The sequence below is a fragment of the Astyanax mexicanus genome, chromosome 5 (genome assembly GCF_023375975.1).
Source record: "Astyanax mexicanus isolate ESR-SI-001 chromosome 5, AstMex3_surface, whole genome shotgun sequence".
In the NCBI taxonomy this organism is placed as follows: domain Eukaryota; kingdom Metazoa; phylum Chordata; class Actinopteri; order Characiformes; family Acestrorhamphidae; genus Astyanax; species Astyanax mexicanus.
In genome coordinates, this window is record NC_064412.1 from 45,405,336 (window position 1) to 45,413,391 (window position 8,056).

Genomic DNA, 8,056 nt, shown 5'->3' on the forward strand with positions numbered 1-8,056 from the left:
GCGGTGCCAACACATGCCCTCCTTGATCCCAGTAGCACAGCTACGTTCTGCATAGAACAGTCAACCTCTCCGGCAGGCACACAAGTATTTTGCTGAAGACCATGGGAGGGGAGAAAATTGTTACTAGTCACGTGGTGTCTGATTTGGAGGTCAGTAGCCTTGAGAATGATGACTTCTTTGAACTGCCAAATGTTTTCTCAAGTGGCTATACCGGCGAGTGAAGAGAACATCCCTAGACAAGAGAATGTGAATAAGAGGCCACATCTTAGTCAAGTACATCTTCCAAGCATTCGAGCAGAAGAAGCATAGACTATGGACCATATGCAGTGAAAACCAGACTGGGTTGGATCATTAATGGACCTCTCAGAGTGGAGCATAGTTACAACGCAACAGGTGAACCTGTACAAGTGTTATCCCGCATCTCAGTAGCGACGTTGGATGAGATGTGGAGTCAGCAGTTTAAGAATGACTTCCCAGAGTGTCAAGACGACCAACTGGAAATGTCCAGAGATGAAATCCAGTTCATGTAAATAGTTTCACAGTCTGCTAGTCTGGTAGAAGGTCATTACTGCATCAATCTACCGCTACAAAACTAAGATATTAAGATGCCTAACAACCGAAAAGTAGCGGAACAGCGAGCTCTCAACATAAAACGTCAGTTCATGAAGAATTCTCAGTTTAAAACGGATTACATTGCATTTCTGAATGATGTCATGGTTGGCACAACTTCATCTCCCAGTTGTGCTAACTTTGCACTTCAGAAATGCGCTGAAGATAATAGAGATCGATTTGGAGCTCTGGGAATTGACACAGTGCTGCAGTGTTGATGACTGTTTGAAATCAGACAGCACAGAGGATGAAGCTGTGCAGTTTTACCATGACTTGAAGGGTATCCTTGGAACAGGCGGCTTCCACCTCGCAAAGTGGGTAAGGCTGTATTATCTGCCATTCCTGCCGAAGAAAGATCCACTGAGTTAAAAGACGTGGATCTGGACTTGGACACGCTTCCAGCTGAACGACAAAACATTGAGGTCAGAGCTTCAGCTTCAGCTCAAATAATCTGTTTTGGTCAGACAGCACTACCGTGCTCAAATACATAGGAAACAGAACCAGCAGATTCCGCACCTTTGTCGCCAATCGTGTGGAAACTATTCTAAAGCTGTCGGAGGTTAGACAGTGAAGATATGTTGGTACTTCCCAGAATCCAGCTGACCATGTGTCAAGAGGACTCAAAGTGCAAGCATTCATACACAATAAGACATGGCTACATGGACCAGACTTTCTCACCAAGAATGAGGATGAATGGCCACAAAATCCAGACCACACTAAGACTCTTACCACTGAGGATCCAGAAGTCAGAGACATTGTAGTCAGTGCTACTGCATCAGAGGAACAGGTGGACATAGTTCAGCAGTTTCTGGAGTACTACTTTTCCTGGTTTTGCCTAAGAAAGGCAGTTGCCTGGATCCTAAAGATCAAGAACACCCTGCTACAATTATGTCGAAAGAGAAGGACACACAAGAACCTGCATGTGCTTTTTTAAGTGCTTTTTTGGAACAACTATGGTTTAAAAGTTTTAGTTTTGTTTGTTTTCATCACTTGTACAGCCTGGAATAAACAGCAGTTGTTTTTGTTCATTTTACACAGAGTCCTGTGGAAGTTTTTTCGGAAGACGCAGACAGGAGTAAAGAAGTTGCTTCAGCCACTACTCAGCTCACACATTCACCCTGAAAATTATGATTTGGGTTCGATTCCTGGTGGGATCAGATACTGAATTTCTTTGTGTGATTTGGATGTATTGCTACAGTACAGTGCTTTACACAACAGAACTGGGATTTTAGCTGCAGTACACACTACAGGACAGAGGTTTATTCAATGATCAATAACTGGAGCAGTATTACCATTTGCTATATTTGTTGGGATGTTGACTCTGAACAAGTTGGCTTGGGTTTGATTACCAATGCGGTGAGAAACCGAGTTTCTTTGTGGGATTTGCAAGCCACTACAGGCCAAAGTTTTACATTTCTGCATGCAATAGGACACTGGGTTTAGCTGCAGTGCACACTACATAAAAGTCTTTTACACACCCATACACAACAGAACAGAGGTTTTAGCTAAGGCACTCAGTACAGGACCAGGTTTTATTTACTGGTACATAAATGGAGACATGGGTGGGTTATATTGTGGGATTTGAAAGACACCACACTACAGTGTTCTACATTGTATTCACTGAATACACTGAATAAGTGAATAAGTGATCTTGTGGTGGTTGGGTTGTTATATTTGAAGAGGATGTTTGGGTTCAATTCTTGGTGGGATCGATCCCAACTAACTTTTCACAAGGTCACTCTGCTTGAACTACTTACCAGTGTATAAAACACTGTACTGTAGTGTTTACTGCAGCTAAAATCCCTATTCTGTTGCGTAAACAACGCCTGCAGTGTCTTCCAAATCCCACAAAGAAACTCAAAATCTGACCCCACCAGGAATCAGACTCTGGCTCAGAGTCAACAACCCAGCGACAACACCACAAGGCTGCTCCAGTAATTCCCAAGGGTATAAATCTATGATGTAGTGTGTTCTGCAGCTAAAACCTTTGTTCTGTTGTGTACGAGTGTTTAAAACTATGTCCGGTAGTGTCTTTCAAACCCTACAAAGAAACTCAGTGTCTAAGCCCACCTGGAATCGAACCTAAACCATCTTTTTTTTTTTCAATTATTTCAATTATCTTTTTATCTTTACAAAAACACAACATGTACAAACAGCATAAGGAATGTCTGTAAATGGCTTGCATGTTCTCCAAAAAAAAAAATTGTTTTTTAAACAGTAAGTGCTCTGTTTCAATCGTAAAGTTTCATGAAGAATTCTTTTGTTTAAGTGTTGGAGGTCTTTCTTGGTTCCACTTCAGCAGGTTGCTTTGCTTTGCTATATATAATATTATGTCCATCCTCTTGGCAGATACAGATTCAATTATCCCTTCAGGATCAGTACCAAACATGTGCAAAGTCTACTGAACTGTCCAAAACCTTAAAAGTTACATTGTGTACTCATTTCCATTTAACCTTTGGCAGTTTTTTCAGAAAACACAAAAGACTGATCCAGCGCAAGTTTTACAACATCTGGGGTATATATTTGAGTACATCCTGCTCAAGCGGACTGGCGCAAGATACATCCTGTGCAAAAATGTGTAGTTTTGTTCAATTATTTTATTGCATGATAGGGGTATAAAGCGTTCTGACACATCCCACAGTTCATCACTTAAAACACACTCCAGATTTTTTTGCTAACCATTTTTGAGTGGCCATATACTGATTTCTTTGTGAGATTTGGAAGACACTACAGGACAGTGTTTTTCAGAACAGGTATTTTAGCTACAGTTCAATACACTGTACACTGTTAAATAACTGGTCCAGTATGACCGTGTGGTGTAGTGGTGGAGTTGTTGCTTATGATCAAGCGGTTCCTGGTTTAATTCCTGGTGGGGTTTGATACTAATATTTTTTGAGGGATTTAGAAGACACTACAGCACCATATTTAACAGGGATTTTAGCTGCAATTCACCCAACAGGACAGAGTTTTACCACCCATACACAACAGAACAGGGGTTTTAGATGCAGGAAATACTACAAGACAGAGTTTTATACACTAGTGAAGAGGCCTAGTGTTGTGACCGAGTGGTGTAGCGGTTGGGTTGATGACACCTAATTAAGTATATTTTCAGCATATGTATTTTCTTTGTATTCTCCTTTATTTCTCTTCACATTCTTCACTAATGTATGTACTTATTCTTTAGGTAGACTCCGCCTATGACTGTCTATGGCTATGTATGGCTTAAGTGCTTCCAGATGTGTACCTTAACACCATATATAAACATGTCCCCAGGAGTGGGGACGGGAGAGAGGGCAGGAACATCGAATTGGCAAACATCTCTTTCCAAGGCTGGCCTAGGAAGCCTTGAGGATATTGTCTTTTGTAATAAATAATTGTATTACACCTAAGGCAATGTCTGCGGTGTCTTCTTCCGCATCTTCAAGCATCTTCACAGCAAAGAGACAGCGGTAAACGACACTAACAATATGGCTAGGGTTTGATTCCTGGTGGGGTCATATAGTATACTTTTTGTGGTATTTGGAAGACACCACAGGACAGTGTTTTAATCACCTATACATAACAAAACAGGGATTTTACCTGCAGTACAAACCACAGGAGTTTCATATAATGTTGAGTAAATTGTCCAGTATGACCTTTTGGTGTCGTGGTTGCCTATGATCACGAGGGTCACGGTTCAATTCCTGGTGGGGTCTGATATTGATAATCTTTGTGTGATTTGGAAGACACTACAGGACCATATTTACACAACCGGGATTTTAGCAGCAATTTAACCTACAGGACAAAGTATTACACACCCGTGCACAACAAAACAGAGGATCTAGCTGCAGAACATACTACAGGATATAGTTTTATAGACTTGTGAATAGCGCTGTGAACAAGTGGTGTAGCGGTTGGGTTGATGACTGTGAACAAGGTGGTTTGAGTCCTGGTGTGGTCATATACTGAATTTTGTTGTGGGCTTTGTAAGACATTAGAGGACAATGTTTTACACACCTGTACATAACAGATCACAGATTTTATCTGCAGTACAAACTACCTAAAAGAGCTTTATACATGAGTGAAAAACTTCAGACTTAAGACCTTGTGGTGAAATGGTTGGTTTGATGTCTCTGAACAAGATGACAGGACAGAGTTTTAAACACCCGGACATAACATAAGAGGGATTTTTACCTGTAGTAAACACAACAGGAGAGGGTTTTATATACAGGTGCCGTTTGACATTGTGGTGTAGTGTTTTACAGAGCAATTTAAGCTGCAGTACACAATACTGGATGAAGTTTTACACACCCATTCACAGGAGTTTAGCTGCAATACTACACCCTACAGGTCTATGTTTTACAGACTGGCACACAACAGAATAGTGGTTTTAGTTGCAGGACACTGTACAGGACAGAGTTTCATACACTGGTGAATAACTGTTGCAGTGTGACTTTGTGGTGTAGTGGTTGGGTTGTTGACTCGAGAGTGCTTGGGTTCGATTCCTCGTAGGGTCAGATACTGAGATCCATTGTGGGATTTGGAAAACATCTGTACAGAGCAGTGGTTTTAGCTGCAGTACACACTACAGGATAATGTTTTACACATCAGAACAGGGGTTGTAGCTGCAGTACACACTACAGTACAGTGTTTTATACAAAGGTGAATATTTGGACCAGGGAGACCTTGTGGTGTAGTGATTGAGTTAGTGACTGAACAAGATGGTTTGGGTTCGATTGTTGTTGGGGTCAGATACTGAGTTTCTTTTTGGGATTCGAAAGACAACACAGGACAGTGTTTTACACAAGATAACATAAATTTTAGTTGCCGTATTCACTACAGGACAGTGGTTTACACACCTCTACACAACAGAACAGGGATTTTAGCTGCAGTACACACTACAGGACAATGTTTCACACCACATAACAGGGGATTTACCTGCAGAACACACTACAGGACAGCACTTTCATACTCAAACATATTCAAACCACAGAACAGAAATTTTTGCTGCAATACGCACTACACAACAGTGTTTTACACATCTTTACCCAAAAGAAAGAGTTTTAGCTGCAGTACACACTACAGGACCGTGTTTTACATTACATTACATTACATTACATTACATTTGGCAGACGGTTTTGTCCAAAGCGACTTACAACAGTCAAGTACAGAAGTAATAGGAATTAAGATAAACCATTTTTAGATAGGGCTTAAAGGAGGTCGAAGGGAAATAAAGGGATAGAGAAGTGAAGGAGGGGAAGAAGGAAATGGGGTTAGAAGTAGTTAGTGTGTTAAAGGTGTTAAGAGAGTAAGTGCTCTTTGAAGAGCTCTGTCTTCAGGAGTCTCTTAAAGATAGTGAGAGATTCTCCTGATTTGACCCACCATTGGGGAACTCTGTATGAGAACAGTCTGGATTGCTTTGTGTGAATGTTTGGCAAAGCGAGGCGACGTTCATTGGTGTAGCACAGCGGCCGGGAGGTAGCGTAAACCTTCAGGAGTGAGTGCAGGTAGGAAGGAGCCTGTTCTGTCATCACCTTGTAGGCGATTGTAAGAGCTTTGAATTTGATGCGAGCATCAACTGGTAGCCAGTGGAGCTCAATGAGCAGCGGAGTGACATGTGCCCGTTTTGGCTGGTTGAAGACCAGACGTGCTGCTGCATTCTGGATCATTTGGAGTGGTTTTACTACGCAGTAAAGCGCGAAGCGACAGGATCGAGCAACCGAGGCCACATGGTGCGTGAAGGAGAGCTGGTCGTCAACCATAACACCCAGGTTCCTAGCAACCTTTGTTGGTGAGAGAGAGAGAGAGTTGATGCTTAAGTTGTGTTGAAAAGATGATTTTGCTGGTATAACTAGAAGTTCAGTCTTTGAGAGATTTAATTGAAGGTGATGCTCCTTCATCCATGAGGATATGTCAGAGAGACACTGCGATATCCGTGCAGAGATTGAGTGATCTTCAGGTGAGAATGACAGGTATAGCTGGGTGTCATCAGCAAAGCAATGGTAGGAAAAGCCATGTGAGTGGATAACCTGACCAAGAGAGGCGGTGTATATTGAGAAGAGAAGGGGACCCAGTACCAAACCCTGGGGAACCCCAGTGGATAGGGAGTGGGCTGAGGACAGCTGTCCTTGCCACGACACCTTGAACGAGCGCCCAGTGAGGTATGATCTGAACCATGACAGCACAAACCCGTACTCAACAGAACAGGGATTTTAGGCACGGTACACACTACAGGACATTATATATACTGGTGAATAGCTGGAGGCGTATGACCTAGTGAAGTAGAGGTTGGGTTGTTGTCACTGAAAACGAATAAACAGTAAGACACTGAGTTTCTTTCTGGGATATGGAAAACGCTACAGTACAATGTTCTACACCACATAACTTGGATTTTAGCTGCAATACACACTACAGGACAAAGTTTTATACAGTGGTGAAAAGATTGAGCAGTGTGACCTTGTGGTGTAGTTGTTGGGTTTTGACTCTTAAAATGAGGGCTTGGGTTTGTTCTTCAGTGGGTCAGATACAGAGATTCTTTGTGGGATTTAGAAGACACTACAGTACAGGGTTTTACATAACAGAAGTAGGATTTTAGCTGCAAGTATACACTGCAGGACATAGTTTTATGCAGTGTTTAAAAGGTTGAGTTTTGTGACCTAGTGCTTTAGGGTTTTGGATGTTCAGTCTAAAAATTATGGATTGGGTTTGATTCCTGGTGGGATCAGATACTGAGTTTCTTTGGATAATGCTACAGTACAGTGCTTTACACAACAGAACTGGGATTTTAGCTGCAGTACAGGTTTACACAATGGTGAATAGCTGGAGCAGTATTACCATTTTCTATATTTGTTGGGTTGTTGACTGATTTTGCAAGCCACTACAGGACAAAGTTTTACATTCCAGTACACAACAGAACAGAGGTTTTAGACATCTTTACAAAAACACAACATGTACAAAAAGCATAAGGAATATTTATGATAAAAAACACCACAAAATAAAACAAAAACAAAAATAAACAATGAAATGTAGCTAAAAGAAAGAAAGAAAGAAAGAAAGAAGTCAAGCAGCCGACAAAGAAACAATGCTCAACCTGTTCTGTCACATAGTCAGAGCAAACTATACAAATAATTGGTAAGAGGTCTGTAAATGGCTTGCATGTTCTCCTTTTTAGACAGTAAGTGCTCTGTTTCAATCGTAAAGTTTCATGAAGAATTTTTTCATAGAGTTTAAGTGTTGGAGGTATTTCTTGGTTCCACTTCAGCAGGTTGCTTTGCTTTGCTGTATATGATATTATGTCCATCCTCTTGGCAGATACAGATTCCATTATCCCTTCAGGATCAGTACCAAATAGTACATGAACAAAGTCTACTGAACTGTCCAAATCCTTAAAAAATTAAATTAAAAATTACATTGTGTACTCATTTCCAAAAGTATTTTAACCTTTGGCAGTTTTTTCAGAAAACATAAA